General features: G+C 46.1%; 4 non-coding genes and 4 pseudogenes across 4 annotated transcripts; all 8 read left to right on the top strand.

Annotated features, from left to right (window-relative positions):
• The first annotated feature begins 6,367 nt into the window (after positions 1-6,367).
• Positions 6,368-6,542, top strand: LOC143727295 (U2 spliceosomal RNA; annotated as a pseudogene).
• Positions 6,543-6,985: 443 nt separating this feature from the next.
• On the top strand, positions 6,986-7,149 carry LOC143726605 (U1 spliceosomal RNA). The gene has a single exon (XR_013198845.1). It is a non-coding gene; the product is annotated as a U1 spliceosomal RNA (small nuclear RNA).
• Positions 7,150-13,123: 5,974 nt separating this feature from the next.
• LOC143727260 (U2 spliceosomal RNA) lies at positions 13,124-13,296 on the top strand (annotated as a pseudogene).
• Positions 13,297-13,740: 444 nt separating this feature from the next.
• On the top strand, positions 13,741-13,904 carry LOC143726604 (U1 spliceosomal RNA). Its single transcript, XR_013198844.1, has one exon. It is a non-coding gene; the product is annotated as a U1 spliceosomal RNA (small nuclear RNA).
• Positions 13,905-20,495: 6,591 nt separating this feature from the next.
• Positions 20,496-20,668, top strand: LOC143727496 (U2 spliceosomal RNA; annotated as a pseudogene).
• A 434-nt stretch (positions 20,669-21,102) lies between these two features.
• On the top strand, positions 21,103-21,266 carry LOC143726603 (U1 spliceosomal RNA). The gene has a single exon (XR_013198843.1). It is a non-coding gene; the product is annotated as a U1 spliceosomal RNA (small nuclear RNA).
• Positions 21,267-22,393: 1,127 nt separating this feature from the next.
• LOC143727512 (U2 spliceosomal RNA) lies at positions 22,394-22,512 on the top strand (annotated as a pseudogene).
• Positions 22,513-22,858: 346 nt separating this feature from the next.
• On the top strand, positions 22,859-23,022 carry LOC143726601 (U1 spliceosomal RNA). Its single transcript, XR_013198842.1, has one exon. It is a non-coding gene; the product is annotated as a U1 spliceosomal RNA (small nuclear RNA).
• Positions 23,023-27,209: the final 4,187 nt, after the last annotated feature.

Raw genomic sequence — 27,209 nt, 5'->3', positions numbered from 1 at the left:
GGTATGAATACCTTGTGCATGTGTGAAAAATCACCTGACATACAGTCGCCTATGGCCGTATTCATGTTGTTGTTTTTACTGTTTACAGCGCCACCAAGTGGCCAGTCGCCACATCCCTTTTCACCTGAGCACAGGCTGAGCCCGTTCACAGGTGTACCGACTTGGGTGTAATAGTCTCATTCCGTTGGAGAGTTATGGCCATTTAAGTAAAGCCCGCCTCGCCCACTCCCAACGTTTTGACGTCCCGTCGCCAACGTGAATCGAAATTCCGACTTTTTTCCCCATCGCTGTCGGCAATCAGACTCCAGGGAATCTTTCTGCACCGGTTTGGGTCAGATTGGGCGAAAGACCTAGGACTAGTGTGCAAAAGTAGCTTTTTCACAAAATCCCAAATACCCGAAAATCTCGCCAGCGCAACCATCGAATCCGAGGCCTGCGTCTTGTTCGGCCGAGCCAAGGATTCCGGTGATGTAAGACACTTGGGTCTGCGACGGACGGTTCAGGAGTTACGAGGCATTTCGTACTTCTGATCGCTGCAGCGCCACCTTGGGGCCGATTGGGCCGAGCCTTGGTGATGTTGTAGACCGGGCGGGTACTACCATCCCTCAAGAGTTTCAAGTCTCTACGACGTACGCTTTGGTCTGCCCGCTCACTTTTAGGGCAGAATGTTTGTTGGTCCAAAATCCCAGGTTGCACTCCAAAGTGTCGTGTTGTGCGCTCTGCTGTGATCCATTTTCGGTGTCAACAGTCAAGCTGAGCTTGTTTGCTGTGAGCTGAGCTTGTTTGTTGGCGACCTTTAGACCCTCTCGCCACGGCCCAGGTGGGCGTGGCCTTTGACGGCTCCCCCGCCTCTGCGTCATTGTGTCATCGCTTCTCGGCCTTTTGGCTAAGATCAAGTGTCTGGTCCTAAGGTAGAGACAGCGATCGCCTCTTGTTGGACTTGGTCTCGTGTGTTGCTTGTCACACGGGACACACACCCTTCGGGAGGTACATTGACAAGCGGCTTTTAATTGACGACTCGTTCTACGAGGAATCTTCTGGTTTTAAGGTAAGCAGGTTTTAATTTATTTATTGTATATTTATTGTTGGGTTTTAGCCGCAGCAGGCTAGTGGTGCCTCCAACATGTCGGCTGCTCGTGCCGGCATGAGGAGGCACCACAGCGTGCGTTTTAAATTTAAACCAAAAGAGGATGGCACTCTCCAGGTCATGTCCAGGCTGGACTTTTCTAGGAAGTGCATCCAACAGTTACTCGGTTTTAAGGTTGTGGACATAAACTGCCTGTTGACTCTGCCCCTGAATCATGGCTTTGATGTAAGTTTTGCTTCTGCTTCCTTGCTAAGTACTTTTTGGACTCGATTTGAAATGTGTAAAGCCAATTTCTCCATGTTCACTGTGGAAAAACTGACTGATAATTCACTGAAAGTTGTGATTGTCAGGATGTTTAATGAAACAGTTAGTGGAGAAGATATTTCTGTATGGTTGGCAAGATATTGCTCTATTCGTGGACAACCAGTCAAGGTTTTAGATGAAGACGGTATCTGGAGCTGTGCGTGGAGAGTGCCCATTAAACAATGGGCAGATCCCAACAGCTACCATGGCCTGAGTCAAATACCTTCTATGATTGTGTTGGGAGAGAATAGAGGCTACATCCATTGCCAAGGGATGCCCAAGCTATGCCGCAAGTGTGGCAAACTTGGACATCTCGCCGAGGCATGCCAAGAAGTAGTGTGTAGGAAGTGCAGAGAAATTGGGCACATTTTTGAAGAGTGCCAAAATGGCAGAAAGTGCAACCTCTGTGGAGAATCATCCCATCTCTACAGAGACTGCCCTAAAAGTTTTGCCAACAAGTTAAAAAGCAACAAAATGGCCGCCCCACCCAAAGAACAAACAATTGAGGAGGCGGGCCCCGAGGTTTTGGCGGGAAATTCAAACCCCCCCAGCCAGCCTCAGGGATTGGACAGGAAGGAGGAAGTGGGGCGGCCACAGGGGCGGAGTCAATTCTGGCAGTTGGTGAGGGGGAGGAAGCCAATCCTCAAAATGAAATTGAAAAAGAAGACAGTATGGAGGATGAAGAGGAGGAAATGGCTTCCTCCCTAGTAACCGTGTCTGAGGTTAGTGTGTCCACGAGTGGGAGTGAAACAGATGTTTCGCTCCCCAATGCTCAAGTGCAGAAAAGAACTGCGAGATCTCCTCTGGTTCAAACAGAGGAGAAAAAGCTGCGGGTAGCGCATCGGCTAGATAGTTCCCCCATGGAAGATCTAGACCGTATGTGGCCCGCAGAATCTCCTAAGGAAGTCTCTTTTCTGCATTTCAAGCTAAGAACATCATCGCCAAAGGATTCGCAAGAGGCCTTCTCTGCGAGCCCTGAGGCGTCAAGCACTTGCCCCCCTGATCCCAGCTCATCTGGGGAAAAGGGAAGGCAAGTGCAACAAGAAATAACATGATTTTAATTATATCTCTGTAGTCCCTTGGTTGCTTTTAAATGTCTCACACCCTTTGAACCATACTGCTCATGGCTCTCACTATCTCCACAATCAATGTGAGAAGTGTGAAGAGCAATATATGAGCACAGAGTGTGTTATCCTTTTTAAAATCTTTTTAGTCAGATGTGTTTTTATTGCAAGAATGTGGTCTGCCTTTTTTAACAAATTACAGGAAGTGGGAGGAGATTTGGACCCCAGGACTTTCCATCTGGAGTGGGTCCAATTTTAACAAAAATGACGGTGTTGCTATTTTAATAAAAAATCCCCATGTTTTGGTGAAGGGCAGCACTGTGGTGAGGGATGGGCGGGCAATTTTAGCTAATCTGACTTTTTTAGGTAAGGATTTTAACATTTTAAATGTGTATGGTTTTACAGGCAAAAACAACAGGTATGAGCTTTTAGAAGACCTGCAGCCCCACATGCTCGGGAGGGCTCCCCTAGTGGTAGCAGGGGATTTTAATTGTGTTTTATCAAGACAGGATAGAAAGAGGGTAGGAGAGGATTTTAAGGTCGACAAGACATCGGTTTTATTACAAAATATAGTCAAAGATTTTAAGTTAGTTGACTGCTTTAAAACAATGCATCAAAGAGAGGAGGGCTTCACCTGGTTCAGTGGTGATGGCGCCAGAGCCTCTCGAATTGACTATGTTTTTACAAGGGACTGCCCGCCGACCGATGCTACATTGAGCCTCCTCTTCTTTTCTGATCACATGATGCTCTCCTGCACCCTTTCACTACCCACGGGTGTGACCGTAGGGGGAGGGCTGTGGAAGCTGAACTGCTCCCTATTAGAGGATGAGGAAGTGATTAGTGAATATAGGGAGCAGTTCAGCCAATGGCAGACCCTCCAAGACTTTTTCGACTCACGTGCACAGTGGTGGGAGATGGTGAAACAAAGGACAGGACGGTTTTTTAAACAAATTGGAAAAGAAAAAAAGAATAAAGAAAAAAGACGCATGATGGGGCTGCAAAAAAGACTGCAGAGATATTTTAACCTTTTAAACAATGGATTGGATTTTACAAATGAAATAAAAGAAGTAAAGAAAGAAATGTCAGATTTGTCCGAAACAAAGACTAAAGGTGTCATTTTAAGATGTAAGGAGAGAGAAATAGAAGAAGGGGAAAAGTGTACTAGATATTTTTTTAAAAAGACAATAACACGGGGAGGGTCAATTAATACTTTAAAAACTTTTACAGGTGGGGAGGTAAATACAACAGATCTGATTTTAGGGGAAATTGAAAGTTTTTACAATAATTTATACAGCACTAAAGAGGTACACAATGGCATCTTAGAGGAAGTTTTAGGGTTTTTAGACAAAAAGGTAAAGAGTCCAGATGTGCTTTTATCCCAAGATTTTACTCTTTTAGAAATGCACAAAGCGCTAAAAGGTTTTAAAAAGGGGAAGTCCCCAGGCTTGGATGGACTCCCCTTTGAGTTTTATCTGACTTTCTGGGACATTTTAGCACACGACTTATTGACAGTTTTTAAAGAACTTGAGACTCTTGACAGACTTCCAGACAGCTTTAGAGTAGGGATAGTTACATTACTATACAAAAAAGGGGACAAGACTGACCTGAGAAACTGGCGACCAATCACTCTTTTAAATTATGATTGTAAACTTTTTAGTAAGATTTTAGCTACACGTATGTCGACTGTTTTAGAGGACGTAATCCACCTGGATCAAGCATGCGCTGTGCCCGGCAGGAAGATCACGGACAGCCTGGTACTGATCAGAGACGCCATCTGTTTTGCGAGAGACAGAAACATTCGGCTAGTAGTCCTAAATTTAGATTTCGAAAAAGCCTTTGATCGCGTCTCGCACCAGTACCTGTTCCAGGTACTGGAAAAAATGGATTTTCCTGGGAGGTTTATAGCCTGGGTGGGACTGCTGTACAACGAGCTGTCTAGCAGAATTTTGGTTAACGGGCATTTATCCAAAGCTGTAAATCTCTACAGCGGCGTCCGTCAGGGGTGTCCTTTATCTCCCCTTCTGTATGTGGCTTGTATTGAGCCACTGGCACAAATCTTGAGAAGGGATAAATGGATTAAAGGACTAGACATCCCAGGGACTGGTGGACTGACGGCGACCTGTGTTTTATATATGGATGACGTGACCCTTTTAGTGACTGACCTTTTATCAGTACGAAGAGCAATGGACTTGACTGACTGGTACGGTCGGGCCTCGGGCGCCAAGCTCAATAGGAGTAAGTCCGAGGCCCAGCTCTTCGGGCCGTGGGGGAACGTAGACACAGCTGGATTAGATTTGGATTTTAAAGACAATGATTTGAAAATTTTAGGTGTAAAATTTGACCGAGAGGGGGGAGGACAAGGAAACTGGACTGACATGTTAGGGAAAGTCAGGCAAAGACTGGGCTTTTGGGGACTGAGACAATTGACGTTTGAAGGCAAGATTTTAATTTTTAAAGCAGTGATTTTACCACTAATTTTACTTGTCTGTTCTGTTTTTAGTCCCCCAAGACGATTCCTGGCCAACCTGGAGAGGGCGGTATTTTATTTCCTGTGGGGGTCCAAGTGGGAACGACTAAAGAGGGAGGTCGTCAAAAAGAAAAAAGAAAATGGAGGGAAAGGCCTCCCAGACCCCCACCTGTTTTTAGGCAGCCGCTTTGCCGCCCTCCACATCCAGTACGCACTGACCCCATCCAGAGAACACAAGACAGCAGCCATGACCCGATTCTGGATGGGGTCATACCTAAGAACTTTGAAAATTTTACCCATTGATCTTAAAAGTCCAGTGTCTTTTAATTTGTCAAAAGAGCATAGTTTTATTAAGAAATTTTTAAAGAAATACCTTTTAGAGACAAATGATGCCACTGTTTTAACTAATCACAAATCTCTTATCTCTCTTGTGCAGGATCGAGAATCGGTGAGCCCGGTTCCAGGCCTCACACTAGGTGAGGCCAAAGATGTTTGGAGGAACGCAGCCCACCCAGCTCTCCAGAACAGGCTTAAAGACTTGTCGTGGATGGTGGCCCATGAGATCCTCCCGGTCAGGGCGGTTATGCACTCCAGAGGCATGGCCAAAAACTCCACCTGCCCACGGTCCGGATGTGGTTCCCCGGAGACCGTTCGACATCTGCTCTGGGAGTGCGGCGCTGCGCGGGACCTGTGGGCCAAGACCGGCCCCCTGTTTTTCCCGTGCCTGCCAGCGGGTGGGGCCCAGGTGGACTACAAGCTCGCCATCCTGGGGGTGGGTCAGGGCTTGAAGGAGCTGACACAACCAAAATTTTCCTCGCTCTGGCTCACCCTAAACGTGATCAAGGATGCCATCTGGCTCACCAGAAATCTGCTGGTGGGGAAACGCGTGACGGTCCCCCTCCACGCGTGCGAGCAGAAAATAAGATCAACGCTGCAGGGTGGGCCGCACGTCGTTATTCGGATGGGGGGGCCGGGGTCACACGTAGAAGGTCCCGGCCGCCACCGACCCTGGCCGCCCGTAGATGCACCCTCACCACACCGGCTACGGGAACAGCGGGTCAGCGGGCCGGAGGAGAGGGGATCTCCGCTGGGCACCAGAAGCGGGGAGTCTGGGGCCTGTTCTGGAGACCTGGAGTGAATGGACAATCTTGATAGGGACTCACCCTCGATCCTGTACAAGAGATGTTTTATTTGGCATGTTTTATTGTTCTATTGTTTTTATGTTTTATTCCTATTTATTTTAATCCATTTACGTTTCCTTTAAAACAACACAAATATTAACATACATGGACTTTTACACAACACACAATCAATAATTGATTTTTAACTATAAATTGTGTCCTTTTATTTGTTTGTTTTGTTGTTTTAAGATGTGTAAATAAATACTTGATTTAAAAAAAAAAAAAAAATGTAAATGGAAAACATGGAATGAAAACTTGTGACAATAAAACTTTTTCGAAAGAAAAAATCTGTTCTTATCAGTTTAATATCTGATACGTGCCCTACCCGGGCACCATATATTAAATTGATTTTTGGAACTGGGAGATGGAACAGGGGCTTGCTCCGTCCACTCCACGCATCGACCCGGTATTGCAGTACTTCTGGGAACGGTGCACCCCCCAAAACTGCGTTCAATGAAAGAGATGTTTTAGTCTTGTGTGGCAGCAGGTGTTAATGGAAGTAACGTATATTGCTGTGTATGGGTGCTTTAAAGCTGTTGTAGGTGATCATATGCTATACAGGTAATGGTGGTGTGAGAGGGAAAAAAACGGGAAAAAAACAACAACTCTGTTCTGATCTCGTGTAACATCTGATTCGTCCACTATCCGGTGACCGCGTGTGAAATTGATTTTTGGCTCATGGATCCGGAGCATGAAAACAACATCATCCACAACAACAACAGCAAAAGAGCCCGACGCTGCAGATTTTTGATGTCTCTCTCTTATCTCTTGGAGTTTTTACGAATGAGCTGATGAGTCGAATCAGGTGTGTGTTTGATTGTCCGACCGTTGGTGAGGATTGCGGAGAGGGACAGGGTGCCTCTGACGGGAGGCCTGGAAATTCATACTTACCTGGCAGGGGAGACACCATGATCAGGAAGGTGGTTCACCCAGGGCGAGGCTCGGCCATTGCACTCCGGTTGTGCTGACCCCTGCGAATTCCCCAAATGTGGGAATCTCGACTGCATAATTTATGGTAGTGGGGGACTGCGTTCGCGCTCTCCCCTGGACACACTGGTTAAAAGAGCAGATTGTTCGAGTTCCTCTTCTTCTGGTAGTTAACGACCTAGGAAGTCCAGAGAACTGAACTGCAGTGGTTGATCGAGAGATGTAAAACTCTCAACCTAGGACCAGTCTGCAAAAGTAGGGCTGTTTTTTAGTTTTTTTTTTCCTTCATTCTGCAAATAATCTCCATTATTCAACTCACCTTGGGGCCGATTGGGCCGAGCCTTGGTGATGTTGTAGACCGGGCGGGTACTACCATCCCTCAAGAGTTTCAAGTCTCTACGACGTACGCTTTGGTCTGCCCGCTCACTTTTAGGGCAGAATGTTTGTTGGTCCAAAATCCCAGGTTGCACTCCAAAGTGTCGTGTTGTGCGCTCTGCTGTGATCCATTTTCGGTGTCAACAGTCAAGCTGAGCTTGTTTGCTGTGAGCTGAGCTTGTTTGTTGGCGACCTTTAGACCCTCTCGCCACGGCCCAGGTGGGCGTGGCCTTTGACGGCTCCCCCGCCTCTGCGTCATTGTGTCATCGCTTCTCGGCCTTTTGGCTAAGATCAAGTATCTTGTCAGACGGTTGAGACTGCGATCGCCTCTTGTTGGACTTGGTCTCGTGTGTTGCTTGTCACACGGGACACACACCCTTCAGGAGGTACATTGACAAGCGGCTTTTAATTGAAGACTCGTTCCACGAGGAATCCTCTGGTTTTAAGGTAAGCAGGTTTTAATTTATTTATTGTATATTTATTGTTGGGTTTTAGCCGCAGCAGGCTAGTGGTGCCTCCAACATGTCGGCTGCTCGTGCCGGCATGAGGAGGCACCACAGCGTGCGTTTTAAATTTAAACCAAAAGAGGATGGCACTCTCCAGGTCATGTCCAGGCTGGACTTTTCTAGGAAGTGCATCCAACAGTTACTTGGTTTTAAGGTTGTGGACATAAACTGCCTGTTGACTCTGCCCCTGAATCATGGCTTTGATGTAAGTTTTGCTTCTGCTTCCTTGCTAAGTACTTTTTGGACTCGGTTTGAAATGTGTAAAGCCAATTTCTCCATGTTCACTGTGGAAAAACTGACTGATAATTCACTGAAAGTTGTGATTGTCAGGATGTTTAATGAAACAGTTAGTGGAGAAGATATTTCTGTATGGTTGGCAAGATATTGCTCTATTCGTGGACAACCAGTCAAGGTTTTAGATGAAGACGGTATCTGGAGCTGTGCGTGGAGAGTGCCCATTAAACAATGGGCAGATCCCAACAGCTACCATGGCCTGAGTCAAATACCTTCTATGATTGTGTTGGGAGAGAATAGAGGCTACATCCATTACCAAGGGATGCCCAAGCTATGCCGCAAGTGTGGCAAACTTGGACATCTCGCCGAGGCATGCCAAGAAGTAGTGTGTAGGAAGTGCAGAGAAATTGGGCACATTTTTGAAGAGTGCCAAAATGGCAGAAAGTGCAACCTCTGTGGAGAATCATCCCATCTCTACAGAGACTGCCCTAAAAGTTTTGCCAACAAGTTAAAAAGCAACAAAATGGCCGCCCCACCCAAAGAACAAACAATTGAGGAGGCGGGCCCCAAGGTTTTGGCGGGAAATTCAAACCCCCAGCCAGCCTCAGGGATTGGACAGGAAGGAGGAAGTGGGGCGGCCACAGGGGCGGAGTCAATTCTGGCAGTTGGTGAGGGGGAGGAAGCCAATCCTCAAAATGAAATTGAAAAAGAAGACAGTATGGAGGATGAATAGGAGGAAATGGCTTCCTCCCTAGTAACCGTGTCTGAGGTTAGTGTGTCCACGAGTGGGAGTGAAACAGATGTTTCGCTCCCCAATGCTGAAGTGCAGAAAAGAACTGCGAGATCTCCTCTGGTTCAAACAGAGGAGAAAAAGCTGCGGTTAGCGCATCGGCTAGATAGTTCCCCCATGGAAGATCTAGACCGTATGTGGCCCGCAGAATCTCCTAATGAAGTCTCTTTTCTGCATTTCAAGCTAAGAACATCATCGCCAAAGGATTCGCAAGAGGCCTTCTCTGCGAGCCCTGAGGCGTCAAGCACTTGCTCCCCTGATCCCAGCTCATCTGGGGAAAAGGGAAGGCAAGTGCAACAAGAAATAACGTGATTTTAATTATATCTCTGTAGTCCCTTGGTTGCTTTTAAATGTCTCACACCCTTTTAACCATACTGCTCATGGCTCTCACTATCTCCACAATCAATGTGAGAAGTGTGAAGAGCAATATACGAGCACAGAGTGTGTTATCCTTTTTAAAATCTTTTAAGTCAGATGTGTTTTTATTGCAAGAATGTGGTCTGCCTTTTTTAACAAATTACAGGAAGTGGGAGGAGATTTGGACCCCAGGACTTTCCATCTGGAGTGGGTCCAATTTTAACAAAAATGACGGTGTTGCTATTTTAATAAAAAAATCCCCATGTTTTGGTGAAGGGCAGCACTGTGGTGAGGGATGGGCGGGCAATTTTAGCTAATCTGACTTTTTTAGGTAAGGATTTTAACATTTTAAATGTGTATGGTTTTACAGGTAAAAACAACAGGTATGAGCTTTTAGAAGACCTGCAGCCCCACATGCTCGGGAGGGCTCCCCTAGTGGTAGCAGGGGATTTTAATTGTGTTTTATCAAGACAGGATAGAAAGAGGGCAGGAGAGGATTTTAAGGTCGACAAGACATCGGTTTTATTACAAAATATAGTCAAAGATTTTAAGTTAGTCGACTGCTTTAAAACAATGCATCAAAGAGAGGAGGGCTTCACCTGGTTCAGTGGTGATGGCGCCAGAGCCTCTCGAATTGACTATGTTTTTACAAGGGACTGCCCGCCGACCGATGCTACATTGAGCCCCCTCTTCTTTTCTGATCACATGATGCTCTCTTGCACCCTTTCACTACCCTCTGGTGTGACTGTAGGGGGAGGGCTGTGGAAGCTGAACTGCTCCCTATTAGAGGATGAGGAAGTGATTAGTGAATATAGGGAGCAGTTCAGCCAATGGCAGACCCTCCAAGACTTTTTCGACTCACGTGCACTGTGGTAGGAGATGGTGAAACAAAGGACAGGACGGTTTTTTAAACAAATTGGAAAAGAAAAAAAGAATAAAGAAAAAAGACGCATGATGGGGCTGCAAAAAAGACTGCAGAGATATTTTAACCTTTTAAACAGTGGATTGGATTTTACAGAAGAAATTAAAGAAGTAAAGAAAGAAATGTCAGATTTGTCCGAAACAAAGACTAAAGGTGTCATTTTAAGATGTAAGGAGATAGAAATAGAAGAAGGGGAAAAGTGTACTAGATATTTTTTTAAAAAGACAATAACACGGGGAGGGTCAATTAATACTTTAAAAACTTTTACAGGTGGGGAGGTAAACACAACAGATCTGATTTTAGGGGAAATTGAAAGTTTTTACAATAATTTATACAGCACTAAAGAGGTACACAATGGCATCTTAGAGGAAGTTTTAGGGTTTTTAGACAAAAAGGTAAAGAGTCCAGATGTGCTTTTATCCCAAGATTTTACTCTTTTAGAAATGCACAAAGCATTAAACGGTTTTAAAAAGGGGAAGTCCCCAGGCTTGGATGGACTCCCCTTTGAGTTTTATCTGACTTTCTGGGACATTTTAGCACACGACTTATTGACAGTTTTTAAAGAACTTGAGACTCTTGACAGACTTCCAGACAGCTTTAGAGTAGGGATAGTTACATTACTATACAAAAAAGGGGACAAGACTGACCTGAGAAACTGGCGACCAATCACTCTTTTAAATTATGATTGTAAACTTTTTAGTAAGATTTTAGCTACACGTATGTCGACTGTTTTAGAGGACGTAATCCACCTGGATCAAGCATGCGCTGTGCCCGGCAGGAAGATCACGGAAAGCCTGGTACTGATCAGAGACGCCATCTGTTTTGCGAGAGACAGAAACATTCGGCTAGTAGTCCTAAATTTAGATTTCGAAAAAGCCTTTGATCGCATCTCGCACCAGTACCTGTTCCAGGTACTGGAAAAAATGGGTTTTCCTGGGAGGTTTACAGCCTGGGTGGGACTGCTGTACAACGAGTTGTCTAGCAGAATTTTGGTTAACGGGCATTTATCCAAAGCTGTAAAACTCTACAGCGGCGTCCGTCAGGGGTGTCCTTTATCTCCCCTTCTGTATGTGGCTTGTATTGAGCCACTGGCACAAATCTTGAGAAGGGATAAATGGATTAAAGGACTAGACATCCCAGGGACTGGTGGACTGACGGCGACCTGTGTTTTATATATGGATGACGTGACCCTTTTAGCGACTGACCTTTTATCAGTACGAAGAGCAATGGACTTGACTGACTGGTACGGTCGGGCCTCGGGCGCCAAGCTCAATAGGAGTAAGTCCGAGGCCCAGCTCTTCGGGCCGTGGGGGAACGTAGACACCGCTGGACTAGATTTGGATTTTAAAGACAATGAGTTGAAAATTTTAGGTGTAAAATTTGACAGAGAGGGTGGAGGACAAGGAAACTGGACTGACATGTTAGGGAAAGTCAGGCAAAGACTGGGCTTTTGGGGACTGAGACAACTGACGTTTGAAGGCAAGATTTTAATTTTTAAAGCAGTGATTTTACCACTAATTTTACTTGTCTGTTCTGTTTTTAGTCCCCCAAGACGATTCCTGGCAAACCTGGAGAGGGCGGTATTTTATTTCCTGTGGGGGTCCAAGTGGGAACGACTAAAGAGGGAGGTCGTCAAAAAGAAAAAAAGAAAATGGAGGGAAAGGCCTCCCAGACCCCCACCTGTTTTTAGGCAGCCGCTTTGCCGCCCTCCACATCCAGTACGCACTGACCCCATCCAGAGAACACAAGACAGCAGCCATGACCCGATTCTGGATGGGGTCATACCTAAGAACTTTGAAAATTTTACCCATTGATCTTAAAAGTCCAGTGTCTTTTAATTTGTCAAAAGAGCATAGTTTTATTAAGAAATTTTTAAAGAAATACCTTTTAGAGACAAATGATGCCACTGTTTTAACTAATCACAAGTCTCTTACCTCTCTTGTGCAGGATCGAGAATCGGTGAGCCCGGTTCCAGGCCTCACACTAGGTGAGGCCAAAGATGTTTGGAGGAACGCAGCCCACCCAGCTCTCCAGAACAGGCTTAAAGACTTGTCGTGGATGGTGGCTCATGAGATCCTCCCGGTCAGGGCGGTTATGCACTCCAGAGGCATGGCCAAAAACTCCACCTGCCCACGGTCCGGATGTGGTTCCCCGGAGACCGTTCGACATCTGCTCTGGGAGTGCGGCGCTGCGCGGGACCTGTGGGCCAAGACCGGCCCCCTGTTTTTCCCGTGCCTGCCAGCGGGTGGGGCCCAGGTGGACTATAAGCTCGCCGTCCTGGGGGTGGGTCAGGGCTTGAAGGAGTTGACACCACCAACATTTGCCTCGCTCTGGCTCACCCTAAACGTGATCAAGGATGCCATCTGGGTCACCAGAAACCTGCTGGTGGGGAAACGCGTGACGGTCCCCCTCCGCGCGTGCGAGCAAAGAATAAGAACAACGCTGCAGGGTGGGCCGCACGTCGTTATTCGGATGGGGGGGCCGGGGTCACACGGAGAGGGTCCCGGCCGCCACCGTACCTGGCCGCCCGTAGATGCACCCTCACCAATCTGGCTACGGGAACAGCGGGCCAGCGGGCCGGAGGAGAGGGGATCTCCGCCGAGCACCGGAAACGGGGAGTCTGAGGCCTGTCCTGGAGACCTGCAGTGAATGGACAATCTTGATAGGGACTCACCCTCGATCCTGTACAAGAGATGTTTTATTTGGCATGTTTTATTGTTTTATTCCTATTTATTTTAACCCATTTACCTTTCTTTTAAAAACATACATGGACTTTTTACACAACACACAAACATAAATTTTTAACAGTAAATTGTTTTCTTTTTTGTTTAATATGTGTAAATAAATGTGATTTAAAAGAAAATATTAATGGATGTAAATGGAAATAATGGAATGGAAAACTGTGACAATAAAACTTTTCGAAAGAAAAATCTGTTCTTATCAGTTTAATATCTGATACGTGCCCTACCCGGGCACCATATATTAAATTGATTTTTGGAACTGGGAGATGGAACAGGGGCTTGCTCCGTCCACTCCACGCATCGACCCGGTATTGCAGTACTTCTGGGAACGGTGCACCCCCCAAAACTGCGTTCAATGAAAGAGATGTTTTAGTCTTGTGTGGCAGCAGGTGTTAATGGAAGTAACGTATATTGCTGTGTATGGGTGCTTTAAAGGTGTTGTAGGTGATCATATGCTATACAGGTAATGGTGGTGTGAGAGGGAAAAAAACGGGAAAAAAAACAACAACTCTGTTCTGATCTCGTGTAACATCTGATTCGTCCACTATCCGGTGACCGCGTGTGAAATTGATTTTTGGCTCATGGATCCGGAGCATGAAAACAACATCATCCACAACAACAACAGCAAAAGAGCCCGACGCTGCAGATTTTTGATGTCTCTCTCTTATCTCTTGGAGTTTTTACGAATGAGCTGATGAGTCGAATCAGGTGTGTGTTTGATTGTCCGACCGTTGGTGAGGATTGCGGAGAGGGACAGGGTGCCTCTGACGGGAGGCCTGGGAATTCATACTTACCTGGCAGGGGAGACACCATGATCAGGAAGGTGGTTCACCCAGGGCGAGGCTCGGCCATTGCACTCCGGTTGTGCTGACCCCTGCGAATTCCCCAAATGTGGGAATCTCGACTGCATAATTTATGGTAGTGGGGGACTGCGTTCGCGCTCTCCCCTGGACACACTGGTTAAAAGAGCAGATTGTTCGAGTTCCTCTTCTTCTGGTAGTTAACGACCTAGGAAGTCCAGAGAACTGAACTGCAGTGGTTGATCGAGAGATGTAAAACTCTCAACCTAGGACCAGTCTGCAAAAGTAGGGCTGTTTTTTAGTTTTTTTTTTCCTTCATTCTTCAAATAATCTCCATTATTCAACCAGCGCTTTGATTGGCAGCAGTGGTCCTAGAAGCAAAGTTGTTCCGAATGAGGAGTTCTATCATGTGGTATGAATACCTTGTGCATGTGTGAAAAATCACCTGACATACAGTCGCCTATGGCCGTATTCATTTTGTTGTTTTTACTGTTTACAGCGCCACCAAGTGGCCAGTCGCCACATCCCTTTTCACCTGAGCACAGGCTGAGCCCGTGCACAGGTGTACCGACTTGGGTGTAATTGTCTCATTCCGTTGGAGAGTTATGGCCATTTAAGTAAAGCCCGCCTCGCCCACTCCCAACGTTTTGGCGTCCCGTCGCCAACGTGAATCGAAATTCCGACTTTTTTCCCCATCGCTGTCGGCAATCAGACTCCAGGGAATCTTTCTGCACCGGTTTGGGTCAGATCGGGCGAAAGACCTAGGACTAGTGTGCAAAAGTAGCTTTTTCACAAAATCCCAAATACCCGAAAATCTCGCCAGCGCAACCATCGAATCCGAGGCCTGCGTCTTGTTTGGCTTGAGCCAAGGATTCCGGTGATGTAAGACACTTGGGTCTGCGACGGACGGTTCAGGAGTTACGAGGCATTTCGTACTTCTGATCGCTGCAGCGCCACCTTGGGGCCGATTGGGCCGAGCCTTGGTGATGTTGTAGACCGGGCGGGTACTACCATCCCTCAAGAGTTTCAAGTCTCTACGACGTACGCTTTGGTCTGCCCGCTCACTTTTAGGGCAGAATGTTTGTTGGTCCAAAATCCCAGGTTGCACTCCAAAGTGTCGTGTTGTGCGCTCTGCTGTGATCCATTTTCGGTGTCAACAGTCAAGCTGAGCTTGTTTGCTGTGAGCTGAGCTTGTTTGTTGGCGACCTTTAGACCCTCTCGCCACGGCCCAGGTGGGCGTGGCCTTTGACGGCTCCCCCGCCTCTGCGTCATTGTGTCATCGCTTCTCGGCCTTTTGGCTAAGATCAAGTGTCTGGTCCTAGGGTAGAGACAGCGATCGCCTCTTGGAGGTTTTTCCGGCTTGGGTCCTTCAGTGACTTGAGCCCCAAACTTTTTAGAGGTACATTGATCCAGCTGCTTTTATTCCGGTTCTGTTTTAAGGTAAGACCTTTTTATCTATTTATTTATTTATTGTTTTTTAAAGTTTTAGGCTGTTGGTGTCTCCACCATGTCGGCTGCCCGTGCCGGCATGAGGAGGCACCACAGCGTGCGTTTTTTATTCAAAGAAGTTGAGGGGAAGCTCCTGGGGATGTCACGTCTTGACTTCTCCAGGAAGCTGATCCAAAAAACTCTAAATTTTAAACCTGATGATCTGAATTGCATCGTGACTCTGCCCCTGAACAAAGGATTTGATGTTAGTTTTAGAGCGGTTTCCCACCTGAATGATTTCTGGCACAGATTTGAAGTAGCTAAATCCCAGCTGTCCATGTTTACTGTTGAAAAGCTCTCTGACAACACACTTAAAACTGTGATTGTTAGAATGTTTAATGAGACAGTGACTGGGGAGGACATTTGTGTCTGGCTGGGCAGATTTTGCACAGTTCGAAGCCAGCCAGTCAAGGTTTTAGATGAGGATGGTATTTGGACATGCTCCTGGCGAATTCCCATTAAACAATGGGAAGACGCTGGGGGCTACCAGGGCCTGAAGCATCTGCCTTCTATGATTGTGTTGGGCGAGAACAGAGGCTACATTCACTACCAGGGTATGCCCAAATTATGTAGAAAATGTGGAAAGTTTGGGCACTTAGCTGAAGCATGCCAGGAAATGATATGTGGGAAATGCAGAGAAATTGGTCATACTTTTGAAGAGTGTACCAATGGCAGGCGGTGCAACCTCTGTGGGGAGTCATCCCATCTCTACAGAGATTGCCCTAAAAGTTTTGCCAACAAACTGAAAGGCAACAAAATGGCCGCCCCACATGTGGAACAAACAAAAGAGCAAAGGAAGGAGGAGGCGGTCCCTGAGGTTTTGGCGGGAAATTCTATTTCCCAGCCAGCCTCAGGGAGTGGGCAGGAGGAAGGAAGTGGGGCGGCCACAGGGGCGGAGTCAAGTTTTAACAGCGAACAGCGTGAGGAAGCCGTTCCCCAACAAGAGAGAAGTGGAAACAAAATGGAGGAGGAGGAGGAGGATGCAACGGCTTCCTCACTCTACACCGTATCGGAGGTTAGTGTGGTGGATAGTGGGGGTGAATCCGAGGGTTCACTCCCCAATGCTCAGGTGCAAAAAAGGTCTGCGAGATCTCCTCTGCTTCAAACAGAGGAGAAAAGGCTGCGGGCATCGCATCGGCTAGATAGTTCCTCTTCGTTAGATCTAGACCGTATGTGGCCCGCAGAATCTCCCAATGAAGTCTCCTTTTTGCACGTTAAGCTTAGAACATCGTCACCGAAGGAGCCACAAGAGGTTCTCTATGTGGACTCTGAGGCGGCGAGCATTTGCCCTCCTGATCCCAGTTTTTCTGGGGAAAAGGAGAAGCAAGTGCTACATGACATAACATGATTTTAATGTAACTTTCTGCAGTCTTTTGGTTTTATCCTTCTATTAATGCTTGTATTTTTAACCATACTGCTCATGGCCCTCACTATCTCTACAATCAATGTGAGAAGTGTGAGGTCTACTTTGCGAGCACAGAGTGTGTTATCCTTTTTAAAAACTTTTAAGTCAGATGTGTTTTTATTGCAAGAATGTGGTTTGCCCTTTTTAACAAATTACAGGAAGTGGGAGGAGATTTGGACCCCAGGATTTTCCATTTGGAGTGGGTCCAATTTTAACAAAAATGACGGTGTTGCTATTTTAATAAAAAATCCCAACCTTTTGGTGAAGGGCAGCACTGTGGTGAGGGACGGGCGGGCAATTTTAGCAAATCTGACTTTTTTAGGTAAGGATCTTAACATTTTAAATATGTATGGTTTTACTGAAAAAAATAACAGGTATGAGCTTTTAGAAGACTTGCAACCCCACATGCTAGGCAGGGCTCCCCTAGTGGTAGCAGGGGATTTTAATTGTGTATTATCAAAAAAGGACAGAAGGAGGGTAGGAGAGGATTTTAAGGTCGACAAGACATCGGCTTTATTACAAAATATAGTCAAAGATTTTAAGTTAGTTGACTGTTTTAAAACAATGCATCAAAGAGAGGAAGGCTTCACCTGGTTCAGTGGTGACGGTGCCAGAGCCTCTCGAATTGACTATATTTTTACCAGGGACCTCCCGCCGACCGATGCTACATTGACCCCCCTCTTTTTTTCCGACCATATGATGCTGTCTTGCACTCTTTCACTCCCCACGGGTGTGACTGTAGGGGGAGGGCTGTGGAAGCTGAACTGTTCCCTATTAGAGGACGAGGAAGTGGTTAGTGAGTATAGGGAGCAGTTCAGCCAATGGCAGACCCTCCAGGACTTTTACGACTCACGTGCACAGTGGTGGGAGATGGTGAAACAAAGGACAGGACGGTTTTTTAAACAAATTGGAAAAGAAAAAAAGAATAAAGAAAAAAGACGCATGATGGGGTTGCAAAAAAGACTGCAGAGATATTTTAACCTTTTAAACAATGGATTGGATTTTACAAATGAAATAAAAGAAGTAAAGAAAGAAATGTCAGATCTGTCTGAAACAAAGAGCAAAGGTGTCATTTTAAGATGTAGAGAAAGGGAGTTAGAGGAAGGAGAGAAGTGTACCAGGTATTTTTTTAAAAAGACAATAGCTCGGGGAGGGTCGATCAATATTTTAAAAACTTTTAGAGGGGGGGAAGTAAATACAACTGACCTGATTTTAGGGGAAATTGAAAGTTTTTACAGTAATTTATACGGCACTAAAGAGGTACACAATGGCATCTTAGAGGAAGTTTTAGGGTTTTTAGATAAAAAAGTTAAGAGTCCAGATGTGCTTTTATCCCAGGATTTTAATCTTTTAGAATTGGAAAAAGCTTTAAAGGGTTTTAAGAAGGGGAAGTCCCCGGGCATGGACGGACTCCCCTTTGAGTTTTATCTGACTTTCTGGGACATTTTAGCACATGACTTACTTACAGTTTTTAAAGAATTTGAGACTCTTGACAGACTTCCAGACAGCTTTAGAGTAGGGATAGTTACATTACTGTACAAAAAAGGAGACAAGACTGACTTGAGAAACTGGCGACCAATCACTCTTTTAAATTATGATTGTAAACTTTTTAGTAAGATTTTAGCTACACGAATGTCGACTGTTTTAGAGGACGTAATCCACCTGGATCAAGCTTGCGCTGTGCCCAGCAGGAAGATCAAGGACAGCCTGGTACTGATCAGAGACGCCATCTGTTATGCGAGAGACAGAAACATTAGGCTTGTAGTCCTAAATTTAGACTTTGAAAAAGCTTTTGATCGGGTCTCGCACCAGTACCTCCTTCAGGTACTGCAAAAAATGGGCTTTCCAGAGAGGTTTATAGCTTGGGTGGGACTGCTGTATGAGGGCTTAAGCAGCAAATTTCTTGCAAATGGGCATCTTTCCAAAGCTGTAAATATCCACAGCGGTGTCCGTCAGGGGTGTCCTTTATCTCCCCTTCTGTATGTGGCTTGTATTGAGCCACTGGCACAGATCTTGAGAAGGGATAAATGGATTAAAGGACTAGATATCCCAGGAACTGGTGGACTGACGGCGACCTGTGTTTTATATATGGATGACGTGACCCTTTTAGCGACTGACTTTTTATCAGTACGAAGAGCAATGGACTTGACTGACTGGTACGGTCGGGCCTCGGGCGCCAAGCTTAACAGGAGTAAGTCCGAGGCCCTGCTCTTCGGGCCATGGGGCGACGTGGACACAGTTGGACTAGATTTGGATTTTAAAGAAAAGGATTTGAAAATTTTAGGAGTAAAATTTGACAGGGAGGGTGGAGGACCAGGAAACTGGACTGACATGTTAGGGAAAGTCAGACAAAGACTGGGCTTTTGGGGACTAAGACAACTGACGTTAGAAGGCAAGATTTTAATTTTTAAAGCAGTGATTTTACCACTAATTTTACTTGTCTGTTCTGTTTTTAGTCCCCCAAGACGATTCCTGGCCAAGTTGGAGAGGGCGGTATTTTATTTCCTGTGGGGGTCCAAGTGGGAACGAATCAAGAGGGAGGTCGTTAAAAAGAAAAAAGAGAATGGCGGGAAAGGCCTCCCAGACCCCCACCTGTTTTTAGGCAGCCGCTTTGCCGCCCTCCATATCCAGTATGCACTGACCCCATCCAGAGAACACAAGACAGCAGCCATGACCCGATTCTGGATGGGGTCATACCTAAGAAGTTTGAAAATTTTACCCATTGATCTTAAAAGTCCAGTGTCTTTTAATTTGTCAAAAGAGCATAGTTTTATTAAGAAATTTTTAAAGAAATATCTTTTAGAAACAAATGATGCAACTGTTTTAACTAATCACAAGTCTCTCGTCTCTCTTGTGCAGGATCGAGAATCGGTGAGTCCAGTTCCAGGCCTCACACTAGGTGAGGCCAAAGACGTTTGGAGGAACGCAGCCCACCCAGCTCTCCAGAACAGGCTTAAGGACCTGTCGTGGATGGTGGCTCATGAGATCCTCCCGGTCAGGGCGGTCATGCACTCCAGAGGCATGGCCAAAAACTCCACCTGCCCACGGTCCGGATGTGGTTCCCCGGAGACCGTTCAACATCTGCTCTGGGAGTGCGGCGCTGCGCGGGACCTGTGGGCCAAGACAGGCCCCCTGTTTTTCCCGTGCCTGCCAGCGGGTGGGGCCCAGGTGGACTATAAGCTCGCCATCCTGGGGGTGGGTCAGGGCTTGAAGGAGTTGACACCACCAACGTTTGCCTCGCTCTGGCTCACCCTCAACCACATCAAGGATGCCATCTGGGTCACCAGAAACCTGCTGGTGGGGAAACGCGTGACGGTCCCCCTCCACGCGTGCGAGCAGAGGATAACATCAACGCTGCAGGGTGGGCCGCACGTCGTTATTCGGATGGGGGGGCCGAGGTCACACGGAGAAGGTCCCGGCCGCCACCGTACCTGGCCACCCGTAGATGCACCCTCACCACTCTGGCTACGGGAACAGCGGGCCAGCGGGCCGGAGGAGAGGGGATCTCCGCTGGGCACTGGAAGCGAGGAGTCTGGGGCCTGTTCTGGAGACCTGGAGTGAATGGACATTCTTGATAGGGACTCACCCTCGATCCTGTACAAGAGATGTTTTATTTGGCATATTTTATTGTTTTATTGTTTTATATTTGCATTCCTATTATATTTTAATCCATTTTACCTTTACTTTAAAACAACACACAACATACATGGACTTTTACACAACACATCAACATAACTGATTTTTAGCTGTAACTTATGCCCTTTTTGTTGTTTTAAGATATGTGCAAAAATGTGATTTTATAAGGAAAAAATGGATATTGAAAGAATGGAATGAAACAATGTGACAATAAACTTTTTTCGAAAGAAAATCTGTTCTTATCAGTTTAATATCTGATACGTAGCCTACCCAGGCACCATATATTAAATTGATTTTTGGAACTGGGAGATGGAACAGGGGCTTGCTCCGTCCACTCCACGCATCGACCCGGTATTGCAGTACTTCTGGGAACGGTGCACCCCCCAAAATGGAAGAGATGTTTTAGTCTTGTGTGGCAGCAGGTGTTAATGGAAATAACGTATATTGCTGTGTATGGGTGCTTTAAAGGTGTTGTAGGTGATCATATGCTATACAGGTAATGGTGGTGTGAGAGGGAAAAAAACGGGAAAAAAAACAACAACTCTGTTCTGATCTCGTGTAACATCTGATTCGTCCACTATCCGGTGACCGCGTGTGAAATTGATTTTTGGCTCATGGATCCGGAGCATGAAAACAACATCATCCACAACAACAACAGCAAAAGAGCCCGACGCTGCAGATTTTTGATGTCTCTCTCTTATCTCTTGGAGTTTTTACGAATGAGCTGATGAGTCGAATCAGGTGTGTGTTTGATTGTCCGACCGTTGGTGAGGATTGCGGAGAGGGACAGCGTGCCTCTGACGGGAGGCCTGGGAATTCATACTTACCTGGCAGGGGAGACACCATGATCAGGAAGGTGGTTCACCCAGGGCGAGGCTCGGCCATTGCACTCCGGTTGTGCTGACCCCTGCGAATTCCCCAAATGTGGGAATCTCGACTGCATAATTTATGGTAGTGGGGGACTGCGTTCGCGCTCTCCCCTGGACACACTGGTTAAAAGAGCAGATTGTTCGAGTTCCTCTTCTTCTGGTAGTTAACGACCTAGGAAGTCCAGAGAACTGAACTGCAGTTGTTGATCGAGAGATGTAAAATTCTCAACCTAGGACCAGTCTGCAAAAGTAGGGCTGTGTTTTTTTTTTTTTTTCCTTCATTCTTCAAATAATCTCCATTATTCAACCAGCGCTTTGATTGGCAGCAGTGGTCCTAGAAGCAAAGTTGTTCCGAATGAGGAGTTCTATCATGTGGTATGAATACCTTGTGCATGTGTGAAAAATCACCTGACATACAGTCGCCTATGGCCGTATTCATGTTGTTGTTTTTACTGTTTACAGCGCCACCAAGTGGCCAGTCGCCACATCCCTTTTCACCTGAGCACAGGCTGAGCCCGTGCACAGGTGTACCGACTTGGGTGTAATTGTCTCATTCCGTTGGAGAGTTATGGCCATTTAAGTAAAGCCCGCCTCGCCCACTCCCAACGTTTTGGCGTCCCGTCGCCAACGTGAATCGAAATTCCGACTTTTTTCCCCATCGCTGTCGGCAATCAGACTCCAGGGAATCTTTCTGCACCGGTTTGGGTCAGATCGGGCGAAAGACCTAGGACTAGTGTGCAAAAGTAGCTTTTTCACAAAATCCCAAATACCCGAAAATCTCGCCAGCGCAACCATCGAATCCGAGGCCTGCGTCTTGTTCGGCCCGAGCCAAGGATTCCGGTGATGTAAGACACTTGGGTCTGCGACGGACGGTTCAGGAGTTACGAGGCATTTCGTACTTCTGATCGCTGCAGCGCCACCTTGGGGCCGATTGGGCCGAGCCTTGGTGATGTTGTAGACCGGGCGGGTACTACCATCCCTCAAGAGTTTCAAGTCTCTACGACGTACGCTTTGGTCTGCCCGCTCACTTTTAGGGCAGAATGTTTGTTGGTCCAAAATCCCAGGTTGCACTCCAAAGTGTCGTGTTGTGCGCTCTGCTGTGATCCATTTTCGGTGTCAACAGTCAAGCTGAGCTTGTTTGCTGTGAGCTGAGCTTGTTTGTTGGCGACCTTTAGACCCTCTCGCCACGGCCCAGGTGGGCGTGGCCTTTGACGGCTCCCCCGCCTCTGCGTCATTGAGTCATCGCTTCTCGGCCTTTTGGCTAAGATCAAGTGTAGTATCTGTTCTTAGTAACAGCAGGTAACAGCAGGTGTTAATGGAAGTAACGTATATTGCTGTGTATGGGTGCTTTAAAGCTGTTGTAGGTGATCATATGCTATACAGGTAATGGTGGTGTGAGAGGGAAAAAAACGGGAAAAAAAACAACAACTCTGTTCTGATCTCGTGTAACATCTGATTCGTCCACTATCCGGTGACCGCGTGTGAAATTGATTTTTGGCTCATGGATCCGGAGCATGAAAACAACATCATCCACAACAACAACAGCAAAAGAGCCCGACGCTGCAGATTTTTGATGTCTCTCTCTTATCTCTTGGAGTTTTTACGAATGAGCTGATGAGTCGAATCAGGTGTGTGTTTGATTGTCCGACCGTTGGTGAGGATTGCGGAGAGGGACAGCGTCCCTCTGACGGGAGGCCTGGGAATTCATACTTACCTGGCAGGGGAGACACCATGATCAGGAAGGTGGTTCACCCAGGGCGAGGCTCGGCCATTGCACTCCGGTTGTGCTGACCCCTGCGAATTCCCCAAATGTGGGAATCTCGACTGCATAATTTATGGTAGTGGGGGACTGCGTTCGCGCTCTCCCCTGGACACACTGGTTAAAAGAGCAGATTGTTCGAGTTCCTCTTCTTCTGGTAGTTAACGACCTAGGAAGTCCAGAGAATTGAACTGCAGTGGTTGATCGAGACATGTAAAACTCTCAACCTAGGACCAGTCTGCAAAAGTAGGGCTGTTTTTTAGTTTTTTTTTCATCATTCTTCAAATAATCTCCATTATTCAACCAGCGCTTTGATTGGCAGCAGTGGTCCTAGAAGCAAAGTTGTTCCGAATGAGGAGTTCTATCATGTGGTATGAATACCTTGTGCATGTGTGAAAAATCACCTGACATACAGTCGCCTATGGCCGTATTCATGTTGTTGTTTTTACTGTTTACAGCGCCACCAAGTGGCCAGTCGCCACATCCCTTTTCACCTGAGCACAGGCTGAGCCCGTGCACAGGTGTACCGACTTGGGTGTAATTGTCTCATTCCGTTGGAGAGTTATGGCCATTTAAGTAAAGCCCGCCTCGCCCACTCCCAACGTTTTGGCGTCCCGTCGCCAACGTGAATCGAAATTCCGACTTTTTTCCCCATCGCTGTCGGCAATCAGACTCCAGGGAATCTTTCTGCACCGGTTTGGGTCAGATCGGGCGAAAGACCTAGGACTAGTGTGCAAAAGTAGCTTTTTCACAAAATCCCAAATACCCGAAAATCTCGCCAGCGCAACCATCGAATCCGAGGCCTGCGTCTTGTTCGGCCCGAGCCAAGGATTCCGGTGATGTAAGACACTTGGGTCTGCGACGGACGGTTCAGGAGTTACGAGGCATTTCGTACTTCTGATCGCTGCAGCGCCACCTTGGGGCCGATTGGGCCGAGCCTTGGTGATGTTGTAGACCGGACGGGTACTACCATCCCTCAAGAGTTTCAAGTCTCTACGACGTACGCTTTGGTCTGCCCGCTCACTTTTAGGGCAGAATGTTTGTTGGTCCAAAATCCCAGGTTGCACTCCAAAGTGTCGTGTTGTGCGCTCTGCTGTGATCCATTTTCGGTGTCAACAGTCAAGCTGAGCTTGTTTGCTGTGAGCTGAGCTTGTTTGTTGGCGACCTTTAGACCCTCTCGCCACGGCCCAGGTGGGCGTGGCCTTTGACGGCTCCCCCGCCTCTGCGTCATTGTGTCATCGCTTCTCGGCCTTTTGGCTAAGATCAAGTGTCTGGTCACTGGTTGAGACAGCGATCGCCTCTTGGAGGTTTCTTGGCTCAAGATCACCCCGTATCCTGAGCCATACAACTTTTAGGAGGTACATTGATCCAGTTGCTTTTACTTCTGTACTGTATTAAGGTAAGATTTTTTATCTATTTATTTATTTATTGTTATTTGAATTATTATTTATTTGTATTTTATTTTATTGTTTATTTTTAGGCTGTTGGTGCCTCCAACATGTCGGCTGCCCGTGCCGGCGTGCGGAGGCACCACAGCGTGCGTTTTAGTTTTTTAGAAAAAGATGGAAAGAAGTTGGAAATGTCCAGACTAGATTTTTCTAGGAAACTGATGCAGAAATGTTTAGGGTTTACCCCCGTGGATTTGAATTGCATTCTGACCCTGCCTTTTAACAAAGGCTTTGATGTGAGTTTTAAGAATGCAGCACTGTTAAATGATTTCTTGCAACTCTTTGACACACATAAGACCCAGTTCTCCATGTTTAAAGTGGAGAAACTAACTGATAACACACAAAAAGTGGTTATTGTTAGGATGTTCAATGAGACTGTAAATGGAGAAGATGTTTGTACATGGTTGGGAAGATTTTGCACTGTGAGGGGCCAGGCTATGAAGGTTTATGATGAAGACGGTATTTGGAATTGTTCCTGGAGGGTCCCCATTAAGCAATGGGAAGACCCCCAGGGCTTCCAAGGTCTGAGGCATTTGCCACAAATGATAGTTCTGGGAGAAAACAGGGGCTACATCCACTATCAGGGGATGCCCAAACTCTGCCGGCGATGTGGGGAGTTGGGGCACCTTGTTGAAGCATGCCAGAAAGTCTTTTGTAACAAGTGTAGAGAAATTGGACACTCTTTTGACGAATGTCCCAATGGCAGAAGGTGTAATCTTTGTGGAGACTTTTCCCATCTCTACAGAGATTGCCCCAAATCGTTTGCCAACAAAGTTAAAGCACACAAAATGGCGGTTGAGGAGAGAGTGCAACAGGATAACGAGGAGGCGGAGCCAGATTCAAATCTCCCGCCAAACCCTGTGATTGGTGGAGAGAAAGCAGATGACAGAGGTAACGAAGGGGTGGAGCAAAGGAGTGAAGTAAAACAAGGTGAGGAAGATCAAATGGAAGGGACAGATGAAGACAACACAGAGGTAAGTGAAAATGCAGGGGAGGATACAGACGAGTTACAAACAAAAAGTCAATTAAGTGAGCAACTCCCCTGTGCTCAATCGATAAATAAAAAGAGAGCGGCACATTCCCCTCTCTTGAAAGAAACCGATAAAGATAAAATAGGAAGATTCTCTGACTCCTCCTCGTCAGACGACCTGAATAGATTATTCCCAAGTCATACAGCAAATGAGATTTCTTTCTTATCGATTGAGCTGAAATCATCCACACCCAGGAGCTCACCCTGTGATTCAGAAGGGAAAGAAACTCATTCCCCTGCCTCCCCTTTGGTGGGAACGCAGGAAGAGTTTGTTTTACAAGGAAATCTGTTTTTTAATGGATAGTTGTTTTTAAATTTTTTAAAATGTTGTATCTGTCTTCTTTTATACTCATTTTAATGCTCACGACCATCACTATCTCCACTTTAAACGTGAGAAGTGTGATGTCACAAATGAGAGCACAAACAGTTTTAAATTTTTTAAGTACACAACCCTCTGATGTCTTTTTACTACAGGAATGTGCCTTACCCTTTTTAAAAGACTACAAGAAGTGGGAAGACCAATGGCAGCAAGGACCCTCCTTATGGAGTGGTTCAAATCAAAATAAAGCAGACGGAGTAGCCATCCTGATAAAAAACACACAAATATTGGTGAAAGGGAGCACAATATTAAGAGACGGACGGGCCCTTTTAGCCAATTTGACTTTTTTAGGGAGGGATTTTAATGTTTTAAACTTTTACGGGAACACAGAAAAAAATGACAGATACAGCCTTTTAATAGATATGCAGTCCCACTTACTAGGAAAGACTCCTTTAATTTTCGCAGGAGATTTTAATTGTGTTTTACAGAGGAAAGATAGGAAAGGGGCAGGGGAGGATTTTAAAAAGGACAAGACTACAGTTTTACTGCAAAATATAATAAAAGATTTTAGACTGACTGACGTTTTCAAATCCATGCATCCCAACAATGTGGGCCACACCTGGTTCAGTGGTGATGGCACCAGAGCTTCCCGCATTGATTATATTTTTACCAGAGACTGGTCTTTATTGGATGCCAGATTAACCCCACTTTTCTTTTCTGATCACACTATGCTATCTTGCACCCTATCACTTCCTCCCGGTTTGACAACAGGTAGAGGTCTGTGGAAGCTAAACTGCTCCCTGTTGGAAGACCTGGAGATAGTAAAAGAATACAGGGAGCAGTACAGCAATTGGCAGACCCTACAAGACTTCTATGATTCAAGAGCACAGTGGTGGGAGATGGTGAAGGGAAAGACCAAGACTTTTTTTAGATGGGCAGGGAAAAAGAAAAAAGGAAAAGAATATAGACAAATGGTGGGACTGCAAAAGAGGCTACAACGCTACTTTCATCTTTTTAATCAGGGGTTCGACTTTAAGGATGAAATAAAAGACGTCAAAAAGGAAATGTCTGAATTGGCAGAAGTTAAAAGTAGAGGAATTATTCTGAGAAGTAAAGAAAAGGAAATAGAGCAGGGAGAGAAATGTACACGATACTTTTTTAAGAAAATACTTAATAGAGGTGGAGCAATGGTGAAATTGAGAAACAAAGAAAGAGAAATGATGACAGACACAAATGGTATTTTAACAGTAGTAGAAAGTTTTTATGAGGAACTCTATGGAAAAAAGGTAATTGATGATGGTATTTTAAATGAAACACTAACCTTTATAGAGAAAACTGTAAAAGATAGTGCAGGTCTGACAAATGATTTTAACCTCCTTGAGATGGACAAAAGCTTAAAAAATTTTAAAAAGGGGAAATCCCCTGGAGATGACGGACTCCCTCTAGAATTTTATCTGACCTTTTGGGACATTTTAAGACAAGACTTACTGGCTGTTTTTAA

The sequence above is a fragment of the Siphateles boraxobius genome, unplaced genomic scaffold (assembly GCF_051911475.1).
Source record: "Siphateles boraxobius isolate OS27281-9 unplaced genomic scaffold, OSU_SipBor_1 77, whole genome shotgun sequence".
NCBI lineage: Eukaryota > Metazoa > Chordata > Actinopteri > Cypriniformes > Leuciscidae > Siphateles > Siphateles boraxobius.
Note: the sequence above shows the minus strand (reverse complement) of the source record. Positions and strands in the feature narration are given on the sequence as shown.